General features: G+C 40.0%; 1 pseudogene; it reads right to left on the bottom strand.

The window, feature by feature from the left end:
• Positions 1-11,613: 11,613 nt before the first annotated feature.
• Positions 11,614-12,668, bottom strand: LOC125104414 (malate dehydrogenase, mitochondrial-like; annotated as a pseudogene).
• Between the last annotated feature and the right edge of the window lie 491 nt (positions 12,669-13,159).

Genomic DNA, 13,159 nt, shown 5'->3' with positions numbered 1-13,159 from the left:
CTCCCCATGTCCTCTGTGTTATTCCTTTGCTCCACAAATAAGCGAAACCATATGATAATTGACTCTTTCTGCTTGACTTATTTCACTTAGCATAATCTCTTCTAGTCCCATCCATGTTGATACAAAAGTTGGGTATTCATCCTTTCTGTTGGAGGCATAATACTCCATTGTATATGTGGACCACATCTTCTTTATCCATTGGTCTGTTGAAGGGTATCTTGGTTCTTTCCACAGTTTGGCAACTGTGACCATTGCTGCTATAATCATTGGGGTACAGATGGCCCTTCTTTTCACTACATCTGTATCTTTGAGGGAAATACCCAATAGTGCAATCCCTGGCAACTACTAATTTTATGGATTGCATAGTTTGACCTTTTCCAGAATGGCATATAGTTGGAATAATACAACATACATTGGGTTTTTTCCCTTAGTAATATGCATTTCAGTTTCTTACATTTCTTTTTGTAGCCAGATAGCTTATTTCCTTTTAGCACTGAATAATATTTCATTGTCTGGACATACCATGCTCTATTTATCCATTCACCTTCTGAAGGAGATCTTCAGTATGGAGGTTTTTGTTCCAATGGATTTGGCTAAATGCTAAGCAGCACAGTTGGTGGACTGAATGGTAAGTGTTTAGTTTTGTAAGCAACTGCCAAATTGTCTTCCAAAGCAGGTATACCATTTTGGATTCCCATCAGGATTGGAGTCCCTGTTGTCCCATATCCTTGCCAGCATTTGATGTTATCAATGTTTTAAATTTAGTAATCCCAATAAGTTTATAGTGGATCTCGTTTTAATTTTTAATTCTTTGATGATACATGGTGCTGAACATCTTTTCACATACTTATTTGTCATCTGTATATATTCTTTTTTTTAAAGATTTTATTTATTTATGACAAAGAGATAGCAAGAGAGGGAAAACAAGCACAGGGCAGCTGGAGAGGGAGAAGAAGGCTCCCTGCTGAGCAGGGAACCGATATGGGGCTCAAGCCCAGGACCCTGGGATCATATCCTGAGCCAAAGGCACACGCTTAACTGACTGAGCCACCCAGGCACCCCTATATTCTTTAGTGAGGTTTTTAATCAGGTGTCTTGATGATTTTTTTTAATCAGGTTGTTTCTTTGCTGTTGAGTTTAAAGAGATCTTTGAGTATACTGGATAGCAACACTTTATCAGATAGGTATCTTGTAAATATTTTTTCCCAGTGTGGCTTTTCTTCTCATTCTCTTGGCATTGTCATTTGCAGAGAAAATATTCTAAATTTCCACGCAGTACAGCTTGTCAGTTATTTCTTTCATGGATTGTGCCTTTGGTGGTGTATTTTATATTTTATTTTTTTTTTTCAGCATAACAGTATTCCCTGTTTTTTTTTTAATTTCTTTTTAATTTTTTTATTTTTTCAGCATAACAGTATTCATTATTTTTGCACCACACCCAGTGCTCCATGCAATCTGTGCCCTCTACAATACCCACCACCTAGTGCCCCCAACCTCCCACCCCCCCACCACTTCAAAATTCTCAGATCGTTTTTCAGAGTCCATAGTCTCTCATGGTTCACCTCCCCTTCCAATTTCCCTCAACTCCTTTCTCCTCTCCATCTCCCCTTGTCCTCCATGCTATTTGTTATGCTCCACAAATAAGTGAAACCATATGATAATTGACTCTCTCTGCTTGACTTATTTCACTCAGCATAATCTCTTCCAGTCCCGTCCATGTTGCTACAAAACTTGGGTATTCATCCTTTCTTTCTTTCTTTCTTTCTTTTTTTTTTTACAGCTTTATAAACATATATTTTTATCCCCAGGGGTACAGGTCTGCGAATCACCAGGTTTACACACTTCACAACACTCACCATAGCACATACCCTCCCCAATATCCATAACCCCACCCCGTCTCCCAACCCCCTCCCCCCATCAACCCTCAGTTTGTTTTGTGAGATTAAGAGTCACTTATGTTTTGTCTCCCTCTCAATCCCATCTTGTTTCATTTACTCTTCTCCTACCCCCTCAACCCCCCATGTTGCATCTCCTCTCCCTCATATCAGGGAGATCATATGATAGTTGTCTTTCTCCGATTGACTGATTTCGCTAAGCATGATACCCTCTAGTTCCATCCACGTTGTCGCAAATGGCAAGATTTCATTTCTTTTGATGGCTGCATAGTATTCCATTGTGTATATATACCACATCTTCTTTATCCATTCGTCTGTTGATGGACATCTAGGTTCTTTCCATAGTTTGGCTATTGTAGACATTGCTGCTATAAACATTCGGGTGCACGTGCCCCTTCGGATCTCTACGTTTGTATCTTTAGGGTAAATACCCAGCAGTGCAATTGCAGGGTCATAGGGTAGTTCTATTTTCAACATTTTGAGGAACCTCCATGCTGTTTTCCAGAGTGGTTGCACCAGCTTGCATTCCCACCAACAGTGTAGGAGGGTTCCCCTTTCTCCGAATCCTCGCCAGCATCTGTCATTTCCTGACTTGTTAATTTGAGCCATTCTGACTGGTGTGAGGTGATATCTCATGGTGGTTTTGATTTGTATTTCCCTGATGCCGAGTGATATGGAGCACTTTTTCATGTGTCTGTTGGCCATCTGGATGTCTTCTTTGCAGAAATGTCTGTTCATGTCCTCTGCCCATTTCTTGATTGGATTATTTGTTCTTTGGGTGTTGAGTTTGCTAAGTTCTTTATAGATTTTGGACACTAGCCCTTTATCTGATATGTCATTTGCAAATATCTTCTCCCATTCTGTCAGTTGTCTTTTGGTTTTGTTCACTGTTTCCTTTGCTGTGCAAAAGCTTTTGATCTTGATAAAATCCCAAAAGTTCATTTTTGCCCTTGCTTCCCTTGCCTTTGGTGATGTTCCTAGGAAGATGTTGCTGCGGCTGACGTCGAAGAGGTTGCTGCCTGTGTTCTCCTCGAGGATTTTGATGGATTCCTTTCTCACATTGAGATCCTTAATCCATTTTGAGTCTATTTTCGTGTGTGGTGTAAGGAAATGATCCAATTTCATTTTTCTGCATGTGGCTGTCCAATTTTCCCAACACAATTTATTGAAGAGGCTGTCTTTGTTCCATTGGACATTCTTTCCTGCTTTGTCGAAGATGAGTTGACCATAGAGTTGAGGGTCCATTTCTGGGCTCTCTATTCTGTTCCATTGATCTATGTGTCTGTTTTTGTGCCAGTACCATGCTGTCTTGATGATGACAGCTTTGTAATAGAGCTTGAAGTCCGGAATTGTGATGCCACAACTTTGGCTTTCTTTTTCAATATTCCTTTGGCTATTCGAGGTCTTTTCTGGTTCCATATAAATTTTAGGATTCTTTGTTCCATTTCTTTGAAAAAAATGGATGGTACTTTGATAGGAATTGCATTAAATGTGTAGATTGCTTTAGGTAGCATAGACATTTTCACAATATTTATTCTTCCAATCCAGGAGCATGGAACATTTTTCCATTTCTTTGTGTCTTCCTCAATTTCTTTCATGAGTACTTTATAGTTTTCTGAGTATAGATTCTTAGTCTCTTTGGTTAGGTTTATTCCTAGGTATCTTATAGTTTTGGGTGCAATTGTAAATGGGATGGACTCCTTAATTTCTCTTTCTTCTGTCTTGTTGTTGGTGTAGAGAAATGCAACTGATTTCTGTGCATTGATTTTATATCCTGACACTTTACTGAATTCCTGTACAAGTTCTAGCAGTTTTGGAGTGGAGTCTTTTGGGTTTTCCACATAGAGTATCATATCATCTGCGAAGAGTGATAGTTTGACTTCTTCTTTGCCGATTTGGATGCCTTTAATTTCCTTTTGTTGTCTGATTGCTGAGGCTAGGACTTCTAGTACTATGTTGAATAGCAGTGGTGATAACGGACATCCCTGCCGTGTTCCTGACCTTAGCGGAAAAGCTTTCAGTTTTTCTCCATTGAGAATGATATTTGCGGTGGGTTTTTCATAGATGGCTTTGATAATATTGAGGTATGTACCGTCTATCCCTACACTTTGAAGAGTTTTGATCAGGAAGGGATGCTGTACTTTGTCAAATGCTTTTTCAGCATCTATGGAGAGTATCATATGGTTCTTGTTCTTTCTTTTATTAATGTGTTGTATCACATTGATTGATTTGCGGATGTTGAACCAGCCTTGCAGCCCTGGAATAAATCCCACTTGGTCGTGGTGAATAATCCTTTTAATGTACTGTTGAATCCTATTGGCTAGTATTTTGGCGAGAATTTTTGCATCTGTGTTCATCAAGGATATTGGTCTGTAGTTCTCTTTTTTGTTGGGATCCTTGTCTGGTTTTGGGATCAAGGTAATGCTGGCCTCATAAAATGAGTTTGGAAGTTTTCCTTCTATTTCTATTTTTTGGAACAGTTTCAGGAGAATAGGAATTAGTTCTTCTTTAAATGTTTGGTAGAATTCCCCCGGGAAGCCGTCTGGCCCTGGGCTTTTGTTTGTTTGGAGATTTTTGATGACTGTTTCAATCTCCTTACTGTTTATGGGTCTGTTCAGGCTTTCTATTTCTTCCTGGTTCAGTTGTGGTAGTTTATATGTCTCTAGGAATGTATCCATTTCTTCCAGATTGTCAAATTTCTTGGCGTAGAGTTGCTCATAGTATGTTCTTATAATTGTCTGTATTTCTTTGGTGTTCGTTGTGATCTCTCCTCTTTCATTCATGATTTTATTTATTTGGGTCCTTTCTCTTTTCTTTTTGATAAGTCTGGCCAGGGGTTTATCAATCTTATTAATTCTTTCAAAGAACCAGCTCCTAGTTTCGTTGATTTGTTCTATTGTTTTTTTGGTTTCTATTTCATTGATTTCTGCTCTGATCTTTATGATTTCTCTTCTCCTGCTGGGTTTAGGGTTTCTTTCTTGTTCTTTCTCCAGCTCCTTTAGGTGTAGGGTTAGGTTGTGTACCTGAGATCTTTCTTGTTTCTTGAGAAAGGCTTTTACCGCTATATATTTTCCTCTCAGGACTGCCTTTGTTGTGTCCCACAGATTCTGAACCGTTGTGTTTTCATTATCATTTGTTTCCATAAATTTTTTAAATTCTTCTTTAATTTCCTGGTTGACCCATTCATTCTTTAGAAGGATGCTGTTTAGTCTCCATGTATTTGGGTTCTTTCCAAATTTCCTCTTGTGATTGAGTTCTAGCTTCAGAGCATTGTGGTCTGAAAATATGCAGGGAATGATCCCAATCTTTTGATACCGGTTGAGACTTGATTTAGGACCAAGAATGTGATCTATTCTGGAGAATGTTCCATGTGCACTAGAGAAGAATGTATATTCTGTTGCTTTGGGATGAAATGTTCTGAATATATCTGTGATGTCCATCTGGTCCAGTGTGTCATTTAAGGCCTTGATTTCCTTGTTGATCTTTTGCTTGGATGATCTGTCCATTTCAGTGAGGGGAGTGTTATAATCCCCTACTATTATTGTATTCTTGTCGATGTGTTTCTTTGATTTTGTTATTAATTGGTTTATATAGTTGGCTGCTCCCACGTTAGGGGCATAGATATTTAAAATTGTTAGATCTTCTTGTTGGACAGTTCCTTTGAGCATGATATAGTGTCCTTCCTCATCTCTTATTATAGTCTTTGGCTTAAAATCTAATTGATCTGATATAAGGATTGCCACTCCTGCTTTCTTCTGATGTCCATTAGCATGGTAAATTCTTTTCCACCCCCTCACTTTAAACCTGGAGGTGTCTTTGGGTTTAAGATGAGTTTCTTGTAGGCAACATATAGATGGTTTTTGTTTTTTTATCCATTCTGATACCCTGTGTCTTTTGATTGGGGCATTTAGCCCATTAACATTCAGGGTAAGTATTGAGAGATCTGAATTTAGTGCCATTGTATTGCCTGTAAGGTGACTGTTATTGTATATTGTCTCTGTTTCTTTCTGATCTACTACTTTGAGGGTCTCTCTTTGCTTAGAGGACCCCTTTCAATATTTCCTGCAGAGCTGGTTTGGTATTTGCAAATTCTTTCAGTTTTTGTTTGTCCTGGAAGCTTTTAATCTCTCCGTCTATTTTCAATGATAGCCTAGCTGGATATAGTATTCTTGGCTGCATGTTTTTCTCATTTAGTACTCTGAATATATCATGCCAGCTCTTTCTGGCCTGCCAGGTCTCTGTGGATAAGTCTGCTGCCAATCGAATATTTTTACCATTGTACATTACAGACTTCTTTTCCCGGGCTGCTTTCAGAATCTTTTCTTTGTCACTAAGACTTGTCAATTTTACTATTAGGTGAAGGGGTGTGGACCTATTCTTATTGATTTTGAGGGGGGTTCTCTGAACCTCCTGGATTTTGATGCTTGTTCCCTTTGCCATATTGGGGAAATTCTCTCCAATAATTCTCTCCAATATACCTTCTGCTCCCCTCTCTGTTTCCTCTTCTTCTGGAATCCCAATTATTCTAATGTTGTTTCGTCTTATGGTGTCACTTATCTCTCGAATTCTCCCCTCGTGGTCCAGGAGCTGTTTGTCCCTCTTTTGCTCAGCTTCTTTATTCTCTGTCATTTGGTCTTCTATATCGCTAATTCTTTCTTCTGCCTCATTTATCCTAGCAGTGAGAGCCTCCATTTTTGATTGCACCTCATTAATAGCTTTTTTGATTTCAACTTGGTTAGATTTTAGTTCTTTTATTTCTCCAGAAAGGGCTTTTATATCTCCTGAGAGGGTTGCTTTAATATCTTCCATGCCTTTTTCAAGCCCGGCTAGAACCTTGAGAATCATCATTCTGAACTCTATATCTGACATATTACCAATGTCTGTATTGATTAGGTCCCTAGCCTTTGGTACTGCCTCTTGTTCTTTTTTTTGTTGTGAATTTTTCCGCCTTGTCATTTTGTCCAGATAAGAGTTTATGAAGGAGCAAGTAAAATACTAAAAGGGTGGCAACAACCCCAGGAAAATATGCTTTAGCCAAATCAGAAGAGATCCCGAATTGTGAGGGGGGAGAAAGGGGATAAAAAGGAGTTCAGAAAGAAAGAAAAAAAAAAAAAAGAAACTATTAAAAAAAAAAAGAAAGCCGATAAAGAAAAAATATAAAAAGAGGAAAAAAATATATATATTAGATAAACTATTTAAAAAAACGTTAAAAAAAACGGTAAGAGTTAAAAAAATTCAGCAGAAGAAGAGAAAAAGAAAAAAAAAATTGAAAAAAAAAATTAAATTAACTGCAAGGCTAAAAAATCATGGGGAGAAAGCCATGAGTTCCGTGTTTGCTTTCTTCTCCTCTGGAATTCCGCCACTCTCTTTGGTAGGTGAACTTGGTCCTGGCTGGGTTTCCCGTTGATCTTCTGGGGGAGGGGCCCGTTGTAGTGATTCTCAAGCGTCTTTGCCCCAGGCGGAGTTGCACCGCCCTTACCCGGGGCCGCGCTGAGTAATCTGCTCGGGTTTGCTTTCGGGAGCTTTTGTTCCCTGAGCGCTTTCCGTAGAGTTCCGGAGGACGGGAATGAAGATGGCGGCCTCCCGTTCTCTGGCCCGGAGGAGCCGAGAGCCCGGGGCCCCACTCCTCGGTGCGCCCTCAGAGAACAGCGCCCAATGTCTCCCGCCACCCTGGCCTCCGGCCACGCTCCGAGCTGACCGAGCCTGCGACCGGTTCAAGGCAACCCCGAGCTGAGAGTCACTCCTCAGCTCTGTCTCTGTAGCCAGCTTCCCCGTTCTAATACCGGTTAGCTCTGCGACACTCAGACACCCCCGATCCTTCTGCGACCCTGCGGGAGCTGAGGCCGCGCTGACCCCGCCTGGGCTTCACCCCAGTTAAGCCTCTGGACCGATGTCCCTCAGCGGAACAGACTTTTAAAAGTCCTGATTTTGCTCCGTTGCTCCGCTGCTCGCCGGGAGCCGGCCCCTCACCCCGCGGTCTATCTTCCCGTCGCTTTGGATTCACTTCTCCGCCAGTCCTACCTTGCAGAAAGTGGTTGATTTTCTGTTTCTGGAATTGCTGTTCTTCTTCTCTTCAATCTCCCGTTGGATTTGTAGGTGTTTGCAATCTTTAGATAAGCTATTTAGCTGATCTCCCGCTACCCGAAGTAGTCTCAGCCTGCTACTTCTCCGCCATCTTGACTCCTCCTGGTGGTGTATTTTAAAAGTCACTGCCACACACAAGGTCATCTAGACTTTTTCCTATGTTATCTTCTAAGAGATTTATATTTAATATAAATATAAATATATATTTATATTTTTCACTTCACAAAAGGATCCTTTTGGGTTAAATTTTGTGAAAAGTGTAAGGTGTATGTTGGTTTCTCTTTTTCTTTTCTTCTTCTTCTTCTTCTTCTCTCTCTCTCTCTCTCTCTATTTTTTGGCACGTGGATGTCCAGTTGTTCAAGTAGCATTTGTGGAAAACACTCTCTTTGCTCCCCTGCATTACCTTTGCTCCTTTCAAAGATCAGTTGCCTAAATTTATGTGAGTCTATTTCTGGACCTTCTATCTCATCCCATTGATATATGTCAATCCCACATTATCTTTGTTACTGTAGCTTTATAGTTAAGTTCTGAACTTGAGTAGTGTCTGTTCTTTGACTTTGTTCTCCTCCTTCATCCTCACAGATTTAATCTATGTCTTTACATTTAAAATGTGTTTCTGCTCTGTAGTATGTAGTTGAATGTGCATTGGTAAGAAGTATTGGTCTATAGTTTTTTATTTATTTATTTTTTAAATTTTGTGCTTTGTCTGCCTTTGGTATCAGGGTAAAATTGCCCTCATAGAATGAGTTGTGAAATGTTTCCTATTTCTCCATTTCTTGGAAGAGTTTTTGAGGAATTGGTCCTATTTCTTTAAAAATTTGGCAGAATTTACTAATGAAGCCATCAGAGCCTGGAGTTTTCCTTTGGGAAGTTTAAAAAAAATACTAACAATATCTATTTCTTATATGTCTCTTTAGATTTTTTTTTTAAGATTTTATTTATTTATTTGACAGAGAGAAATCACAAGTAGGCAGAGAGGCAGGCAGAGAGAGAGGAGGAAGCAGGCTCCCTGCTGAGCAGAGAGCCCAATGTGGGGCTCGATCCCAGGACTCTGGGATCATGACCTGAGCCGAAGGCAGCGGCTTAACCCACTGAGCCACCCAGGCACCCCTAGATTTTCTATTATTATATATTTTTAGGCATTTGTCCCTTTCATATGAGTTATCTAATTTGTTGGTACGTAGTTTTCCATAGTATTCCTTTAATATATATATATTTTTTGTTTTTGTAGGATCATTAGAGATGTTTCCACTGTGACCCTGATCATTTCAAATAGTAGGTCCCGGACATAGATTTTTTGCATTGCTCTCCAAATAAAATCACCTTCCCCAGGCAGGGCTTCCATGCTTCTCTTTTCTGCAATGCTCACCCGGGCAGATCTCCACACCATGGGCAGATCTCCACACTGTGGAGCCAGAGCCAAGTTGGGGAGATGGGAGCCATCAGTTATCATGGCCAGCCTTAGTACCACCTGGGATATAATCTCTTTGTCTCAGTTCTGGAGCTTGGAGGGATAATGGGAGCTGCTTTTCCTTATGGGATGCAGCACCTATGTAGCAAAGAACTTTCACAGCAGAGAGCTGGGAGAAATAGGTGCAGACTCTGGCTTAATGTCAGAGACTTCCTCTTTTATTACTGAGATTCTTGAATAAATATTTCTCAATTTGTTGTATGCCCTCTGGTTATTTTCCTTAGACTTGAAAAAGTTTAAAGGTTTTCTTTTGTTTGGGGTACTTTTGTCTGAAAACTTTTTCCAGTTTTTTTTTTTTTTTTGAAAGTGGGTATCTATCTTTATTTTTTTTTGACATATTTATTTTTTAAAAAATTTTTAATAAATATATAATGTGTTTTTATCCCCGGGGCATATCTATCTTTTTTTTTTTTTTTCAGCATAACAGTATTCATTGTTTTTGTACTACACCCAGTGCTCCATGCAGTCCGTGCCCTCTCTAATACCCACCACCTAGTTTCCCCAACCTCCCAACCCCCACCTCTTCAAACCCTTCAGATTGTTTTTCAGAGTCCATAGTCTCTCATTGTTCACCTCCCCTTCCAATTTCCCCTAACTGCCTTCTCCTAACTCTCCATGTCCTCCATGCTATTTGTTATGCTCCACAAATAAGTTTTATTGTTGTTTCTCTTGGAAGATGATTTTCAAATCCTATTTTATTCCTTTTTATTGCTCAACATGTGGATATGTCACAGTTTGCTTATCCATTTATGTTTTTACAGATGTTGGTTATTATGAATTGAGCTTCTATCAACATTTGCAAAGTCTTTGTGTGGAATAGAGACAATATAATATTGTTGACCCTTAAACAAAGCAGGGATTGAGGGTGCTAACCCCTTGCATAGTCAAAAATCCATGTATAACTTTGAGTCTTCCAAAACCTAACAACTTGTAGCCTAGTGTTGACTGGAAGCCTTACCAATAACATAAAATGTTGATTAACATGTATCCTGTATGTCTTGTGCATTATATACTATATTCTTACAATAAAGTAAGCTAAACACAAGAAAATGCCATAAGGAAGAGAACATATATTTATAGTAGCGTACTGTATTTTTCAAAAGAAATTGGCATATAGCTGGGCCCAGGCAGTTCAAAGCCATGTTGTTCAAGGGTCAGCTGGAATCAGTACATTTTAATGTGAATGTGCCGAAGAGCAGTGCCTGCAGAGTCTGGGATTCTTGCTAGGACCCCAGATCTTCACATGCAGTTTCTTAGAGTTAGACTCATTTTCCTGTTACACAAATAGAACTTCAAAGTTGTTCTCACCTCTTGGCCAGTGCTCTTCAATTCATTACAGTATGAGCAAAGCTTGCCTAAAAAAGTTAGAAAATATGTAAAATCTTTGTGGTTCCTAGGCCATTTTTCCGGTCTTTCTCTACCTTTTCCCTGTCTGTTCTTAGTATCTACCCCCATCAGGCCACCATTTCTGCAAGGGTTTGACCTAAGCTGGTTGTCATAGAAGAGACTAATTAAACTCATTCATGATATGATATGCATGACTGAAAACAAGCAAATATGTTACCATTTGTATTTTTGTATATTTAAATAATGAATTTATTAAAAGCAAGTGGTTTTATCACTAAAAGAATGAAAAAATATAGTGGAATTTCAGGTCCTATGACAAGCTATACTGAGTGAAGATTTTGGGCAAGGGACTCTTTCAGGCCCCATTGAACACATCAGCAAATATGTCTACATTTGTGTGTGTGTGTGCATGTATGTTTTGTTTTGTTTCATTTTGAAGAAGATAAAGCCAGGGCGCCTGGGTGGCTCAGTGGGTTAAAGCCTCTGCCTTTGGCTCAGGTCATGATCCCAGGGTTCTGGGATGGAGCCCCGCCTCGGGCTCTCTGCTCGGCAGGAAGCCTGCTTCACCCCCCGCCCCCCTGCCTGCCTCTCTGCCTACTTGTGATTTCTGTCTGTCAAATAAATAAATAAAATCTTAAAAAAAAAAGCCTACTTTTATTGATCCATCAACAGATAGACCTGTGATTTGGAAGGGACAGCAACATTAATACAATACTCATCATTAACACAATTGAAACATAAAGGGGTCTGATATGTCTTTACAGGGACATGATGCCTTAATAAGTTAGGGAAATAGACTACTCACTAACTGCATTCTCATTTCATGTTCTTCATGAACTCTTCTCCTTTTTTGATGGACACCTTCAGCTCAGAGATGACTTTGGCTATCATCTTCTCTGGGAAAGGAAAGTGGTGCTGATGCCTAGATTCTTTTTGATGCCCTTTACCCCAGCAGTAATGGTGTGGAGAAATAGGGACACTCCATTTCTTGGTACTTAATAAACATTCAACAACTCCTTCCTTTCCATTCATTGCATCCACAAGGGAGAAGACATATTGGGCTCCAGCATACGCCACAGACGGTGTGGTAGAGCCTGCTGCATCTGTGGCCTTTACTACCTTGGTGCTGGCCTCCTGGATCCTCCCAATGACAGCTGTTAGCTGGTCCTGGGGAAGGTCTATTTTTAGAGTGTTTGGGGGATGATGGTTTCTCAGCATGGCCACCAGTGATAGGAACACTGACTGGAATTGGATCCAAAACCCTTCAGTTCTATAATTAGTGTTGGTTCTGACAATGCCCAGGGTTGTCACCCCAAAGATTTTATTGGAGTTGTATGTTCCATGTTTCTTGAAAATGCTGTTGTGATTGGGATGGTGGAGTTAATCAGATTTGAAGTGGTGCAGATCATGGCCTCAGGGCAATGCTGGGCACAGGCAGTAGTCAGGGTAGCCACAACTGTGGCATTGGTCTGTAACAGATATCCTGTGTCATGCCTGGTTTTCTCAAGACTCCTACTGGAATAACTACCACATCACAATGTTTTCAGGCAGTCTGGCAACTGCTTAGGTTCAAGGTAGCCTTTCATAGTTGCTTTGGTCTCAGTGTGGCTTTCATCTGATCTGTGGTACATGAGCAACATTGTAGACGTTCAGGAGGTTTACCAAGGGGATGTTCTTAAGGAGAAGTGAAAGGGGCTGCCCTATTCCTCCGAAAGTCCTAGCACAGCTACTTTACACACTGTTCTTGGCCCAGGTGCTGAAGCTGCTGTGGGAGCAGCACGGGCAGGCCAGGCAAGGGCACAAACCTGCAGGTGAAGGAGCTGGTGGTAGGCAGGTGACACCAGTGACTGCCACACTGCACAGGGCCTCATGGCTCCACTCCACAATAGAACATAAGGAAATAATCTCTGAGAAATTTGGAATTTATCAGAAATACATTTTGAGAGAGTTTGACCATTGTATAATAGACTTACCTATTATAAACATTGTCTTGTTCTCAACTTGACATCATTAAAGTTAAATAAAACATTTGGTTATGGTGTTATTCACATTATTAGTTTTCATTGAGTGAATAGACAGGGTTATTTTCCTATTTCCTTTGTCTCTGTAACCACATTTGCTGCCACTACCTTAAATTTCTTCCTCATGATTTCAAGTTTTTTTTGTAATCATTAAATTCTGGTTTTTGTGATTGTGGTTATATGATATGTAAATTGGAGAAAAATGTCTAAAGATACCTCTTGATCTTCTTTTGTTGTCAAGACTCTACTTGTGTCTACATTAGACTTGTTGAAAAGATAAAACACAACTTCTTGGGGTACCTAGGTGGCTCAGTTAAGCACCTTTGATTTAAGGTCTGGTC

Source organism: Lutra lutra, chromosome 7, assembly GCF_902655055.1.
Source record: "Lutra lutra chromosome 7, mLutLut1.2, whole genome shotgun sequence".
NCBI lineage: Eukaryota > Metazoa > Chordata > Mammalia > Carnivora > Mustelidae > Lutra > Lutra lutra.
Note: the sequence above shows the minus strand (reverse complement) of the source record. Positions and strands in the feature narration are given on the sequence as shown.